Raw genomic sequence first — 16,768 nt, 5'->3', positions numbered from 1 at the left:
GACGTTGCACTCTGATTTTTAATGGAAAGAAATTACCTTTCTTTGTCCTCCCCCATTTTGTGTCTTACTAGGTTTGGTGGGTGTTTGGGGAAGGTGGGATTAAAGTGTTGTTGTTGTGTGGTTTTTGTTGTTTTTGGTTTTGTTTTTCTTTAGCTTACACATTAATGACCTGTTGTTATCTGAGCAACTTTTATTTTTCTTGGTCATGTACTACAGTAAAAAGAAACTTTTGCATACATTTTATTAATGCTTTTCAACTCAAGCTGCAGAGGATAGTGGTGATAACTGCTCTACCAAACGAAATGAATAAAGGTGATGCTATGATGTAAAGAGCTGATGATAGAGAAGGCAGCCTGGTCCTTCAGAGAACTGAGGCTTTCAGTTTTTCGAGTCATTTCCTCTTCAGGTTGTAATCAACTAACATAATTGTATGTTGCCAATTAAAATTTAAGTATATTGATACATTCTAGAGTATGTGCATACATAGCTGTAAAATGGTCTTTTTAAACTCAAGATATAGAGTATTTTAGAACAAAAAAAGGCCTGAGATAAGTCATTGCAGCTCAGAAACTTAAGAAGTAAAGCTTGAGTTTCTTAGCTTTTGTTAAAGATATTTGAAGTAACACATTGTGTTGACAAGAATGAGTTGGAACTGAGATATAGTGTTCTCTGAAACACCTTGCAGAAGGAATTTAAGAGTCCATGGTCTAGGAGAAAGGATTGTAGGAGCCAGAGGGGTCAAGTACACCATAAGAAAACTCATATAATCAACTATCCTTGGCTCATAGGAGCTCACAGAGACTGAACCAGTAACCAGGAAGCCTGCATGGGACTGACCTAGGCATTCTGCATGCATATGACAGCTATGTAGCTTGGTTCTCTTGTGGGACTCCTCTGACAATGGGAACAGGGACTGTCTCCAACTCTTTTACTGGCTTTTGGGACCCTGCTCCTTATACTGGGTGCCTTGCCCAGCCTTAATATATGGGGAGGTGCTTGGTCTTACTGAAACTTGATATGACATGTTTTGTTGATATTCATGGGAGACCTGCTCTTTCCTAAACAGAAATGGATGGAGGTGTGACCTGGGAGGTGGGAATGGGGGAAGTGGGAGCTTAGGAGGAAACTACAACTGGGATATAAAATAAATAGATTAAAATTAAGAATAAAACAAAGAGCCCAGGGAATGGGGTTAGGTTATTGGAAATGTTCATTTAAATCTGCCTGATCATTAGTTCAAGATTTTAATTTGCTTCCTGAAGATGAAATCTTGACATGTTAGTGAAATTACAGTCTTATCAGTTTTATTCAAATGATTTTTTCCTCAGTTCATACTGATGAGTGAGTAAATAGGTTGTTCCATTTATGAACTGGCATTTTTGTAATGCATTTATAATCTGAGAAAATTAGTATTATTTAGGGGTCATGGTCAAGTGGCAATGGAACTGTACAGGTCTTGGGTGGGTTTTCTTTATTGTGCAGTTGACAGTGGGAGCTACTCACACTGTGACTGTCACATGTGGTCCTTTATCTCTTGAGTCTTGTGTTTATAAAACTGTAATGACTTCCTGAAATGTCTCTTTACTTACCACAGTTTGCAGGTAACAGTCTGAAGTTTAATAAAACTTAATCCACTGGCAGTGATGTGAAGATTGTTATGGTTGCCACCTTGAGATTTTTGTCTCAGCCACTCATGGAGTTCATTTCAATAAATGTTAGAGTGATCATACTATGACCCTTTCAAGTATTCCTCCTCAGTATTATATTGGTGAGTAAGAAGTGCAACAGTTGCACTCAGAGGCAAAGGCAGGAAGATCTCTGTGAATTCACAGCCAGGACCATATGGGCCCTTTCGAAAAAAGGAAGGAAGAAAGGAAGAAGGGAGCTAAATGATTTTATCAGTAGTTTACTATTAATGCTTTTGAGTACATATAAGTGTGGAGTGGGGTGTCTGCATTGTTTCTAGGCACTGTTACATCCAGGCTGGTCAGCTGATGAATGCACATTGATGTAGCTGCATAATACTTGATTTAGTTTACAATTTCTACAGCTGTCCTATTGATACACATTCTGATGTTATTTCTGAATTTTTTGAGTGAAATAGTGATGGGTGTTCAGGTGCTTAAACCCTTGGCATACATTTACAGTAATCTTTCTGTGGAACTGTTAGGCAAAACAGTAGTTATAACAAGGTTACCCTTCAGTTCTGGTCTAAGGTTTTCATAGCAGCACCTGTGTGCTGTGAGCTGTAGTCTAATGGCAAGGGTTTCTAACTTTAGAAGTTTTATGTATAAAGTGTATTTTCATATTGCAGAATTAAGTTACCTTTGTCTAATGTTGCAAACACTGTTCCTAATTACATGGAGTTTGGTCTGTTGTAGAGAGAGAGCTGTGTAAAATAGTGTGTTACATGGTACTAGTATAAGAAAGGAGCACAGGTGGTACGAGGGACTGTTTTGTCACTTGAGCTGGGGGCAGGGGTTAAAGTAGGCCTGAGAGGATGTCATTTGGGCAAGAGTCTGAAGGAGGGAGTGAGACTGTTGATTCTTGGAGATTATCTCAGGTAAGCAAGCAGACATGGATGGATGGCCTGGATGGTTATGTATTTGGATATCACCTTAGTGTCTAGAGCAAGGAAAAAGAGAGAAGGTCTAATGGGTAAGTGAAAGCTGCATGGGAAGGACTGTAGGACTTTGTGGGTAGAAAATGACACAATTCATTGAAAATGCCCTATGGCACTAAGGAAGAAGCAGATTTAGGAGATGCTGTTGTGGTCAGGGGTGAGTCTGATGAATCAGAGTAGTAGTGGGGAGTTCGGAAAGTGATTGGATACTTGGGTGTGTCATAAGGAGTGATCAGGATTTGACAATATACTGAATGTGTTGTAGAGGGGAAAACACAAATGGCTCTTCAGACCATGGGTGTGGCAAACAGCTGAAAGGGTATACTTGCAATTAATTAACTAGAATAGGTTTGAGGTATCCATAAGAAGCAGAGAAAGAATTTTAAATAACAGGAAAATCCCTCGCTGAAGATGATGAGCTGGAAGTTGTGTATAAATGGCAGTTCAAACTATAAAGCTGAACAAGTATCAGAATGGCAAAGGACTGAAGCTCAAAGGTGAGTAAAGAAAACTAAAGAGATTGGGGCTGGAAAAATGACTTAGAAGTTAAGAACATTGGCTGTTCTTCCAGAGGAAGAGTTTAATTCCCAGCTCTCAGATGGTAGCTCACAACTATCTCTGTTGCCTTTTTCTGATGTGCAGACCTACATGTAGACAAAACTCAAACATAAAATACATAAATCTTTTAAAACAGGAAATAACAGAGAAGCATCGTGTGCCAGAGGGGGTGCACCAAGTGAGTGCACCAAGTTCATTTTACACTCAACAGTACAGAAGGCATTAGTTTTGGCCGGGTTTTTAATAGCTATAGAAAAAATTGTATTATCTCCCTCCAGGGATTCTGAGAGACCTTGGGTTTCCATTTTCTTTCTTTTTTTTTTTTTTTTTCTTCCTTTCTTTTTTGTTTGTTTTTTGAGACAGGGTTTCTCTGTGGCTTTGGAGGCTCTTGTAGACCAGGCTGGTCTCTCGAACTCACAGAGATCCGCCTGCCTCTACCTCATGAGTGCTGGAATTAAAGGTGGGTGCCACCATCCGGCAGGGTTTTCATTTTCTCAATGTCAAATTGGCAAATGAAGTTTCTGGTTTCTCTGAAACTAAATTTTAAAAATTAGAAACTTGTGAAAAGCAAGTTGAAGTAGCCTGAGATAACTCTTAACACCATACTCAGATTTGTAATTTTTTTAAACTAGATAAAGGTATTTGAATTCATGAAGGCAGGCAGACAATAAAAGGTACACAAAATAAGGGTAGAACAATCCTCTTATTTCCAGATCTGTGAGAGGGATTACTCTTGTAAATCAGTAACTTGACAGAACTGAGCCCAGCCAGAAACATCTGACCATGAAACTGCCATACTTCAATCAACAGATGAATTATTTGACAAGTTTAAACTAAAGAAGTTGGGTTCATAACTTCATGCTCTACCAGAATTCGAGCTAACTCAAAGATTTGAAGACACTATACTAAACTTTGTTAAATGGTTTACTCTTATGAATATGAGTTTGCCTGTGTGTAACTACACCATGTGGGTACTGGGAACTGAACCCTTGGTCCTCTGCAAGAATAACTAGTGCTCTTAACAGCTGAGCCATCTCCAATCCCATATGTTTGTTTAAAATGTAACCATGATGTAATGTGGCATCTGAGACAACCCTCCCCTAAATAGTTGATTTCCAAAAAGTTAATTGTGGATGTCAAAATCCTCAAGTTAACAAAACAAGGCTCAGCAAGTCAGAACCCAGTAGAAAGACTGGTGAAGGGGAACTCTTCTTTTTAAATATAGTTCTAGGTCAAGCACTCAGAAGGCAGAGGCAGGTGGATTTCTGAATTCAAGGCCAACCTGGTCTACAGAGTGAGTTTCAGGACACCCAAGGCTACACAGAGAAACCGTGTATCAAGACATGAAAGGAAAAAAAGAAAGATTATAGTGTAAATGCTATGCATATGACAGTGTTGAGGAAATAAAGACAAATGTGTCTGTAGATGTTAAATTCAGATGCAGTACCCACTGTCAACCTTCCCCACTCACCCTTTTATATCTTCACCTCTCTTAAAGCATCTTACCCATACGTACCCCACTAAATACTAGTACTTGACATTAAAAACTGGGATGCACATAGAGAAAGATGTATTTGAGCCTAGGTTACCTCACTGTATATTATTATTTTCTAGTTCCATCTATTTTTCTGCAAATTTCATTTTTTCTTCACAATTTTTCATTATCCATTCATGTGTCAACAGAGATACCTGTCCATGTTTCTTGCTGCTCTTACCACAATTGCAAAGAAATGGAACCAGTCTTAATTATCCGCCATCAGATAAAAGAACTGAACTGTTAAGGGCATTCCATTCAGTGAGTTGAAATCCATTTCCATTTTGGTCACCTAATCAAGAAAAGAAAAGTACAATAAAGAGTTTTTGGCTGTCTGTCTTTAGAGGATTATTGGATTTATTTTCCTTACCGTCTGAAGGGAAATTATTGCTTGGGTACTTAATATTGCAAGTGGGAGGAGGGTACTAGTTATCTTCAAATTCTCTAAACATAAATGAGAATTTGGGGTGTGTGTGTGTGTGTGTGTGTGTGTGTGTGTGTGTATGTGTGTTGTTAATGAAAGACATCATGGGCTAAACTGATATAGTGCATCTACAGTGGAAGGAGGCTGCCCTTAGTAAAGCAGAACACTTGGATCCACCAAAGGTCACACACAAACCTGGAAAACATTGTTTTCTAGAATGCCTACAAAAAAGCCACATACATATAACCTAAAACAAGACAGGAATTAGAAAATACAGGACAATGCCACGGTACATAGATTCAACTTCAAAGAAGGCTGAATAGTCATGCATATTTAATACCATGCACTTGAATTGTAAACTTTTAAAAAGTGTTGATGCTTTATGATAAAAAGCCTGCAAAGCAGGCAAGTTTATGTAGTAATGTGTTAAGATTAGTCAACCCTGCCTGGCAGAAATGACTCATAACTTTAATCCCAGAAAAGGCAGAGGCCAGCCTGGTCTTAAGATCCAAGTTCCAGGACAGCCAGGGTTACATAGAGAAATCATGTCTTGAAAAACAAAAAAAGTTAGTCAATCCAGTGTACATGAGAGCATACAAGTTCATCTAGTTTGTTTGCATGCCATGGCAAACCAAAACGTTTAGCCCCGGGGTATAGGCCCACTCTGAAAAGGGTTGAGGGTTACTAAGTGACTTAAAAAAAAAAAAAAAGAAAAATGTCTGTACACCAAGTACCTAAGGGAGGCCAGAAGAAAGTGTCACATCCAGGAGCTGGAGTTAGGATTGTTGTGGACTGCCCAATGTAGGTGCTGGGAATTGAACTCAGGTCCTCTTCAAGAGCAGTACCAAACTCAACTGCTGAATCATCCTCTTTCCAGCTCACATGTAGTTCGGTCAGTTGGTTGGTTTTTAATGACCTCATTTTGTTTTTCAGTGTAATTGTGTACATTTAATTTTTTCCTTTTTTGAGACAAGATTTCTGTGTAACAACCCTGGCTGTCTTAGGACTCACTGTAAAACCAGGCTGCCCTCCAGCTCACACAGATCTGCTTGCCTCTGCCTCCCCTGTGCTGATATTAAAGGCATGTAACACCACACCCAGCTCCCATTTTAAATTTTGAAATGCACACACACTGTAAAAATGTGTGTCTCTAATCCTAGCACTTGAGAGGCAGGAGCATCAGTTCAAGTCAATCTTTGGCTATAGTTAGAGGCCAGCCTGGACAATATGAAATTGTCTAGACACACACACACATCAGTTTTAATTTTAAGTTCTTGGGGCTGGAGAGATGATTCAGATTAAGAGCACTGGCTGTTCTTCCAGAGGTCCTGAGTTCAGTTCCCAGCAACCACATGATAGCTCACAACCATCTGTAATGAGACCTGGTGCCTGCAGGGACACATGCAGACAGAACACTGTATACATAATAAATAAATCTTTAAAAAAAATTTAAGTTCTTAGGACTCTAACTGGGACTATATTCAGTGATAATGTGAGTGTATTTCTCCTAGAAGATACTGATGATGTAATGTGGATTGATTCTGCCATGTTGACAGTATTTTTATAGAAACAAGTTAGGAATCTCCACTCACTAAACACAACATGATTTTGAGGGGTTTTGGGGTTTGTGTGTGTGTGTGTGTGTGTGTGTTTGGGTTTTTTTTTTTTTTTGGTTTTTTTTTTTTTTTTTTTTTTTTGGTTTTGTTTGTTTTGGTTTTTCAAGACTGGGTTTCTTTGTTTAGCTTTGGCTGTCCTGGAACTCACTCTGTAGGCCAGGGTGGCCTCAAACAGATATCTGTTTTTCTCTGCCTCCTGAGTGCTGGGATTAATGGCATGCACCATCATATCTGGCATTAATACTTTTCCCCCAACTATGTACATGGGTGTTTTGCCTGCATCTATGCCTGTGTGCCATGTGTGTACTTGGTACCTATGAAGGCCCAAAGAGGGCATCAGATCCCTGGGGACTAGAGTTAGATGGTTATGATGTGTCATGTGGGTGCTGAAAATGGAACCTAGGTCCCCTAGAAAAGCAGCCAATACTGTCTCTCCAGCCACCATCACCCTCCCTCCACACACATTAATTCATTCTTTATGTGCTGGGAACTTCGAAGGTGTTTAAGTTCTATTACGGGGTTTCTAATCTAGGCAAGAAAAGACACCTCTTGTTTAAGATTTCTGGGTGAAATCCATGTTTTGATCCAACAAATGATGGGTCCCCAGATTGTTTATGTTTCTGACAGTTTCTCAGGTGCTGCCTGACTTGACTTAGAGAGGATCTATGTGCTCTCATAACAAAATGATGACAGTTAACACATAAGGGCTCCCACAAATGTGTACAGTGCCCTGGATGCGTCCTGGAGTATAGTATATCATAAAATATTTGCTGAATTGGAGAAAGAATGGGGTGTGGGTGTTTTTTGCATAAGAGCTTGCTTAATTTTGACAGCTCTGTTTCTGCTTCACAGAAGGCACGTCACCATGAGGGGCCAGGATTGGAAGCCACAGGATTGAACTTGTTAATGTGACTCCAGTGCCCTAGCAAAAACACCATACTGCCATTTGTTTTCAAGTAACCTGTCATGAAAAAGAGTTCAAGATTCTGGCTAGCAAAGGCAGTTATTGTCCTGGTATGCCATAGCCATTTCAGAGCTCTTGACACCTGTCAGGAAGTGGGGCGTGTGACCCAAGGGGAGGACCGTATATGGAGATCACTGAATACCCATTCTTACTTGGTACTCAGATTGGGGCTTGGGAAGAAAACTCTGTTCATGAATAGATTAGGTGCCACCTGCCAGGCTTCCCCACTGTGTGATAGATAGTCTTAGAGGATCATCAACCAAAGGAAGGGATGGCATGATCTCAAGTGGGAGCTGCATGAATGCATCTTGGCAACTAGTCACATGGAGTCAGACCGTCTTCCCCTCTGGTGCTTTGTGGGGCCAAGGATGGTCCATGGCTTCCTGTTGGTGGTGTCATCCTGTTATATTGTCATGTTGTATGTTAACTTTTGTTTTATTTCATCTTCTAGTCTCTGAAAGTCACTGTTTGGTCTCATTTACAAATCTGGTAAAGAGGGAGACAGCTACTTGGAATTTTCTAATGTGCTGGAGTATATAATTTTAAGAGCAATGCGATAAGTCACATTAATAAAGTTTATTTACTACTTTTTCACCAAAATAAGAGTATTTTATGTGCTTTGTGGTTAAATTCCTAGAGGTGTGGTTGTTACTTAGTGTTACTGTGTGTGTGTGTGTGTGTGTGTGTGTGTGTGTGTGTGTGTGTGTGTGTGTGTGTTTGCGCGCGCGAGGGTGTTATGCACGAATGCCTGGGTTCAGCGTAAAGCCCATGAAGGTTTTATTCCTCTGTATTTAAACTGAATTCCTTTCCTGGCACTACATCTTGTCTGTTTTCCTCCCCACTAGAGTCAGCTGTTTCTCCAAGAACTCTGGGTTTTGTTTTTTTGTTTGTTTGTATTTAGGCTCAACAATTTTAGTAGATTTTACTTATAAGAGAAAACAATGGCCTGGCAGTGATGACACAGGCCTTTAACCCCAGCATTTGGGAAGAAGTAAGTGGATCTCTAATCTACAGAGTAAATTCCAGGGCAGCCAGGGCTACACAGAGAAACCCTGTTTCAAATAAACAAACAAACAAAAAACCAAGGCAAGCAAATTGTAAATCTTAGCAGCTGTCAGAAAAGAGATATGAGAAAGAGAAAGCCATGTCATTTGCAGTGGAGAGTGACAGGAGTGAAAAAGTCCAGGTGTGAGGGAAAACATGCTTTGCCTCTGGCTAGTGCCTAGAAAAGGAAAAGGAAATTTAAAAGTTGCTTTACTTCATGAGTAGGCTGTCGGCATGGCAGAATGTCACAGTGCTACCTAATGGAAATGCCTGCACTCCCCACTTTTTCTTTTTTTAGAAAATTGTCATTTAGGTGGTGTTGAGTGTTTACTGTTACTGCCATGGTTCTTTCTCAGTGAAGAGGAAGGAATTGCATGTGCACTGTCTACTCACTGTGAATGTCTACATTTGATTCTGTGTTACTATATTAAACATAGTTTCATGTTGTCCCTCTGTGATCCCTCTCATCTCTACTTCTGAATATTAATGACATTTCTCTGCAAATAATAAACTGTCTCGTTATCATCAATGTGTTGTGCTATTTATGCAATCCCAACAAGAATCTAGTTTTAGACTTGCTTAGTTACTGTGATGAGCAAACTTAGGAACTGGATCACAGTGTTTCCAGACAGTACCTTCTGGATCAAACATCCTGATCTGGAGCAGCATCTCCCAAGGGCCCTTAAGCTACTCAGCTGCTCTTCTCAGCATCCTCACTTGTGATGTATGCTTGGAATATATAAACTCATTTATTTGAGTCTGCATTTTATACGTGGATCCTACCTCCCTTGGTTTCCTGATTATAAAAACCTACAGAGCCAGGCAGTGGTAGCACATGCTTTTATCCCAATACTGGGGAGGCAGAGGCAATCGGATCTCTGAGTTCAAGGCCAGCCTGGTCTGCAGGGTGGGTTTCAGGACAGCCAGGGCTACACAGTGAAACCCTGTCTTAAAAGAACAAGACAAAACAAAAATAAAAATCCCATACCGAAAGTGTTCTGATTTGACTAACTTTAATTATGCCAAAACCCTCCAAAATAGTTCTATTACTCAAAATATCCACCGAATATAAGCTTCTCCCCTCATCCTTTGATACCATGGGATGGTTTCCTTCCCTACAGATTTGCCTTTGCTAGTGCAGAACCAGAATCATGCAATTGTCTTTTGAGTCTGGCTTTCCCTTAACAAAAAGAATTTAAGATATTTCCATGCTGAGTCCTGGAATCAATGGCTCATTCCTTTGCTGCTAAGTAGTATTCCAGTATATGATGCCATGATGGAAGGACATCTTGGTTGTTTTCTGTCTAGGCAACATGGATCAAGCTTCAAAAAACCTTTTTGTATGGCTATAAGGTTCATTTTGATAATGGGTAAATGCTATCTTTTAAATCTTTTCTATGGACAAATAGATAAAACTTCCCGGACCGGACCATCTGAGAGTAAGTTGGAAGTGCCTCTTTCTCAGTAAGTACGTCAACATGTATGTCCTCAAATAGTCACCTTTGTAAACACAGGAAAATAAAACTAAGATCTGATTTGGTATGTCACTCAGGAGACCAAGGCAGGAGGATTCCAAGTTCTGAGCCATGTTGGACTATACAGCAAGTAATTTCAAAAGTTAAAATGATCTAATTTACATTTTCAGAGTTTACAGGGTAACCTAATACTACAGCAAAAGAAAGCCCCTAGGCCACTCGGGGTGGCTCTGTCTACTTGTTTTCATCTGGAGAGGCTCCTTAGTCTTTCATGGCATTGGCATTGACATTTTTAAAGAGGATAAACTCATTACTGTATACAATGTACTGCCGTTTCAGTTCATTCTTTGCCTCAATGGGTCCACACCTTCATTTAGTGTAGGAATAGCGTTCTATGAGAAGCTCATGAGTGGGCCTGAGTAATGTAGCTCTGTGCTGCTGGGCACATTACTCAGATTTGGAATTAACAAGTATCTTGTACAGATGTCCTGCTTCTTGTAATTTTTCCAGAAGTTTTGGGCATTTTTACTTCTCATTGCCTGGGGTGATGATTGGTGTGTGGATCACCAAAGCATGCTTTTCTACATATTTTTTTAGTTGATTGCAAAAAGGGGCAAGAGCGAAAACAAGATGTATGTTAATAACAAAACAAGGAACAGTCTTGAGTGACTGCTATAGTCTTGGGGGAAGCAGGTTTTTGTTTTTTGAGACAGGATCTCTGTAGCCCTGCCCTGGTACTCAAAGGGACCCACCTGCTTTGCTTCTAGCATGCTGTGATTAGTGTGTGCCATCATCCCCAGTCTAGTTTGCTCTGGCAAGGGAGACTCCCAAACGTTAGATCCAAATATCAACAGATCACATGACAGTCTGGAGCTGCCCACCTCCATGGGTCTAAATGAGCCTGAGAATCCCCTCATTTGATCTGTAAGGTCTTGACCATTTGGATCCTCTTACTACTGAGCACCTTAGACAGACACTTGCTCCTCAGAACCCTAGCTGCTGCACTAAATTGCTGAGTCAGTCTTACGAACCACCAGCTCCTGGGGATGCAAAAACTAGCTTCCCTGCAAGGCAAGAGAAGCAGTTACTACTGCAGATAAGACCAAAGGGAGAGAGTGGGGCCAGGCTCTCCCATCCATGTCATTCCTGACTAGGAGGAGGAAAAGAGGGAGAGGGAAAGGAAGAGAGGGAGGGAGGGAGGGAGGGAGAGGGAGAGAGGGAGGAGGGAGGGAGGGAGGGAGGGAGGTCAGACTCTTCCCATCCATGTCATTCCTGATGAGGGAGGAGCCAGGCTCTTTCCATCCTTGTCTGAACTGACCAGGGTAAGGGAAGGAGGGAAAGAAGGCTCCTTTGGGAGAATTTACATTGCATGGAAATTAGGAAATGCTGCAAATCAGGATGAACCCTCACCTCCAAGCTGCTTGTTAAACATTTACCAAATACCACAGTTCCAGAGCAAGCTACGATTGGAGAACAAGGACAAAGCCCTGGAGGATCAGGGAGGACATACCAAGAAGTTAAGTCACTTACACCCTGTCCCTCCCCTAACCAAAACTCATATTCACTCCCAGGTAAACAGCTACCATTTGAAGTGAGGATTTCCTGTATCTACAAACAGGGACAGGAAGTAAGGAATCAACATGCTGGCGGGAAAGAAGAGCTGAAAAAAGAGTATGGAATCCAGGAGCAGCACAGGGCCACTCTAACACACCAAAAGTTAGTGGGAACTGATACAAACTTTGCATTAGTATAGCTAACATCCTCAGGACCACAGAGACACTTGCACTTCCATGTTACTGCAGTATAATCTGGATGAAAATGAATGGAGAACATGATGTTAAGTGACTCAGATAAACAAGGTTTTCTCATGAAATCTATTTAAATCTAGACGTAAATACATGTATATGTACGCACATATATGTGATCTGAGCATATACAGAGGCCGACTGGGAGAAAGGAAGGAGAGGAGGATGGGGAGGGGAGAGAAGGACAAATGGTGCATGCTTTCTTATGTGCAGAGGTTACACAGATGCATGCATATGACACGAAAGCAGAAGAGGAACCATTTGGCAGGGAGGAAGGGCACCAGCAAGATGGGAGAGGATTGAGAGACCAGTGTGAAGGGGCAAATGTGAGCAACACATAATGATGTTGTTATAGTGAAAATGAAACCCCTTAATTTGTACCTTAACTAAAAATATTTTTAAAAAAAAAAAAGCTACCCAAATATTAATATCACAAAACTTAGGTCTTTTCTGCCTCTCAGAAACTAAAAGTAACAAGAATGAGAAATAAAAATGCTAGTTCCACATCTCTAAAACTAAAAGACAATCAGATCTAAGTAGGATGGAAGGCTTGAGTGAAGGTCGCAGGCACTGGGAGACCTAAGCTTGGCTGTGGGACTTAGGAAAAGCCAGCAGAGCCAGAGATGAGAGATCAGTAGTCCCAGCCCAGCATGGTGGCACATGACTTTAATCTCAGCATTCCGCAGGCAGGGGCAGGCAGAGCTCTTAAATTCAAGGCCAGCCTGATCTACATGGTGAGCTTCCAGGACAGCCAGGGCTACACAGAGAAACCCTGTCTCAAAACAAACAGAAACGAATAGTCCCATTCTTGCACTAGTGGTAAAGATTGTTTGGAACAGACCAAAAGCTGAGGGAGTAGATTTGATCAAGAAATAACGCAGATGAATTCTGATTTTCCAGGAAGTAGCGTGCTGTTGAAGAGAGAAGAGGAAGACTGCACTGTGACACATTTGGGTTAACCTCAGACAGCTGCTGAGGAGCATTCTATCAGTGATGAGTCACACGGAGAAACGCTGTCAGAAGGAGAATGTCTGCCAAATGGAATCCAACTCTCTCGCCTCTCTCACAGAACTCCAGAAAACAAATAAGAATTCACCTTTATTTAAATTATGTTTTCACAATCATAGGAACAATGAAACAATATTTTTAAAATGTGTTTTGAGGGGTGAAAACCAAAGTTCTGGCCAAGTAAATGGCATACAAAACAGCCCCACAATGTAGTAGGTAAAAGAAAAAAAAAAAAGAGCCAGACAAATTGTTATGAATTATTTTTATGAATTAACTTTTTGTTTTTTTTATTTGGGCTTTTTTTTTTTTTTTTTTTTTTTTTTTTTGAGACAGGATCTCACTATGTAGCCTTGCCTGTCCTGGAACTCACTATGTAGACAAGGTTAGCCTCAAATTCACAGAGATCTGCCTGCCTCTGCCTCCCCATGCTGGGATTAAAGGTGCACACCAAGTTTGGTTTAAGGATTAACTTTTCAAAAATTAATCTCTAGGTGTGGTGGTGGCACAGACCTTGGATCCTAGCACTCAGGAGGTAGAAACAGGTTCTGTGAGTTTTGGGCTACTCTGGTCTACGTTGCAACTTCCAGGCCAGCAAGAGCTACTGAGTGAAACCTTGCCTCAAAAAACCCAAATAAAGCCGGGTGTTGGTGGCACACACCTTTAATCCCAGCACTTGGGAGGCAGAGGCAGGTAGATTTCTGTGAGTTCGAGGCCAGCCTAGTCTCCAGAGTGAGTGCCAGGATATGCTCCAAAGCTACACATAGAAACCCTGTCTGGGGGGGGGGGGCAAAAAAGACAAAACAAACAAACAAACAAAAACAAATAAAATAAAATAAATTACTCTCCATAAAACTCAACTCCATTAAATGAGCACAAAACATGGAGGATTATAACCAGCCGAGTATGCCAGCACATGCTGGTAATCTCAACACTCAAGAAGCTGTTAAATTGTGAGTTCAAGACCAGCCTGGAGTATAAAGAAAGACCCTGTTTGATTAAAAAAAAAAGGGGGGGACGGATAAAACATGAGGCCATATTTTTCTTTATGTTGATGAAACATGAGATATCAGAGCCCAGGGAAAACCGAAAAGAAAATATATATTTGGCAATGTTAACCAGTGAGAAGCCACACAAAGCAATGTATATACTATATACAATGTAAACACAGGTACACTGGCCATAACTTTAAATCATGAAAAACTACAAGTTAAAAAAGATTGGAAAGAATTCTTATGAAAGATAAGTTCAATATATCTTTCAATATAAGCTGTTTAGAATACTTAAGATAGTCACTTAGTGCCAGCCATGGTGATGCACACCTTTAATCCCAGCTCTGAGGAAGCAGACATAGGCAGATCTCTGTGAGTTCGAGGCCAGCCTGGTCTACAAAGCTAGTTCTAGAACAGCCAAGGCTACACAAAGAATCCCTGTCTCAGAAAACAAGAAAGATATCCACTTGTTAAAATAATATTTAATATAAAATTCAGAAGAACAGTCCAAAAATAAAGACGTCAGCTGATCAAAAAGGCACAATTCATCACTGACAAACATCTCCTTACCAGAAACACAAATCCACACTTCTAAGAACTGAAGACAGGACTAGAGTCCTTGAACCTCTATGTGGACAAAAGACATCTTACTTGGAATACCTGCTATAGCCCTTTATCTTAGGGAGAGACAGACTTCTGGCATCTTAGTACCACTTTTGAGGGTGTACCATGATGGTTTAGTCTACCTTAGCTTGTACAGGGTCACACAATAAAGCATGTGAAACATCTTTAACAACACAGATTTTTAATGAATGTATTTGACCGAGCTGTAGAGATGACTCAGTGGTTAAGAGCACTTGTTCTTGCAGAGGACCCAGGTTCAGTTCCCATCATCCACATGGTAGCTCACAACTCTCATACCAGGTGATCTGATGCCCTGTTCTGACCTTCATCAGCACTAGGCACATATGTGGCACACATACATACTTGTAGGCAAAACACTCACACATAAATCTTTCAAATTTTCTTTAAAAAATATAATCTTTTAGGCAGGAAGGTTTATTAGTTAAAAACAATTCAGGCTGGAATTTAAGGATTTGGCTTTTTAATCATGTGTATTTGTAAGTCTCTGAGCTGAAATTGCAGATGGTTGTGAGCTGCTGGACTGGGTACTAGGACCCTAACTTGAGTCTTCTGAAAGAGCTGACTCGTCTGTCCTAGGCTGGAGTTTAGACACATATATTTGCTACTTAGAGTAGTAGACTACTACTAAAATCAAGGAAATAAAGTATTAAATAATAATTTTACAAAATTGACAACAGCCGAGTTGTCATTGAAGTAAAAAACAAATGAAAACTTTTGTTTTAGGTCCTCAGAACTGAACCCAGGGTCTCTTGCATGCTTGTCAAGCTCTACCAATGGGCTACATCCCCAGCCTGGAAAACATTCTCATTTTAAGTTGTTTTTATCACATACACTCATCACCTCTCTACTGGTATTTGCATTTTTCATATCAAGTATCCAAACCTGACTTAATGTTTGGTTACAGCACTACTAACCTTTAACCCTAGGGCTACCACCATTTTTTTTTTTTAACATCTGGGTAAAATTTCGCTTTTAATGATGAGGTTTATCTGTTTCCAACTATGTAGTACACTGACACAAAGCAAAAGCTACAAGGTACAAGAGTCAATCTCCTTTTTTTTAAAGACTGTAGTTTACTGTGACACTGGGTCTCATTGTGTAGCTCTGGTTGCTGTGAAACTCACTGTGTAAGCCAGACTGGTTTTGAACTCACAGAGATTAAAGGCCTATCACACCCCACCTGACAAAGACTTCAAAAATTTTTTAGTTATGTTTATATGTGGAGTCCAGAAGAGTGCATCAGATCTCCTGGAGTTGGAGTGACTAGTTACTGTGAGCCATTTGGCATGTGTGCTGGGAACCACACCCCAGTTCTCTGGAAAAGCAGTACACATTCTTTTTTTTTTTAATTTATTATGTATACAGTGTTCTGTAGGGCACCAGATCTCATTACAGATGGTTGTGAGCCACCATGTGGTTTCTGGGAATTGAACTCAGGACCTTTGGAATAGCAGGCAGTGCTCTTAACCACTGAGCCATCTCTCCAGCCCATCACCACCCCTCACCACCCACCCACCCCCCCTTTTTTTTTTGAGACACGGTTTCTTTCTCTGTGTAGCTCTAGCTGTCCTGGAACTCACTCTGTAGACCAGGCTGGCCTCAAACTTACAAAGATCTGCCTATCTCTGCCTTCCAAGTGCTGGGATCAAAGGTGTGCCACCACGCCTGGGCTGCCATGTTTTTCTACTTCAGATATGATGCATCTGAATCTAGTGGTGTGCTGGGGATGTTTAATGATCTGCCATCATGCACTTCTATAACCTATTTTTCTCATCATATCAAGAATGGACCTTCTAAGCATTTGGTCATGACATTTCTTTTCTGAAAACCCTCTGATGACCTTTCAAGGTTCTTAGAACCCTATCTGAAGTGTTCTTCCAGGCCCTGGATTTATTCTTTGCCTCATGTTCTCCAACTTACACTTGCTTTTCTGCCTGGCAGGTCTTGCAGACACCACAAGACTCTTCCTTTCCCTCTTCTCCTATAGGTCTACACTGGATACGCTCTCTGAAATACTCCCTTGCTCCTTGTTCTTAACAGTATTAACTGCTTTCAGTTGATGCAGGCACTATTCCCAGAGTTT

At 40.7% G+C, this 16,768-nt stretch overlaps 1 long non-coding RNA gene across 1 annotated transcript; it reads left to right on the top strand.

The window, feature by feature from the left end:
* The first annotated feature begins 4,646 nt into the window (after positions 1 to 4,646).
* Positions 4,647 to 9,292, top strand: LOC113834155. The gene is made up of 2 exons (XR_003482529.2): positions 4,647 to 4,976; positions 7,608 to 9,292. It is a non-coding gene; the product is annotated as an uncharacterized LOC113834155 (long non-coding RNA).
* The last annotated feature ends 7,476 nt before the right edge of the window (positions 9,293 to 16,768 follow it).

The sequence above is a fragment of the Cricetulus griseus genome, chromosome 2 (genome assembly GCF_003668045.3).
Source record: "Cricetulus griseus strain 17A/GY chromosome 2, alternate assembly CriGri-PICRH-1.0, whole genome shotgun sequence".
NCBI classification, from domain to species: domain Eukaryota; kingdom Metazoa; phylum Chordata; class Mammalia; order Rodentia; family Cricetidae; genus Cricetulus; species Cricetulus griseus.
The sequence above is the reverse complement of the archived record's forward strand: the minus strand, read 5'-3'. Positions and strand labels throughout refer to the sequence as shown.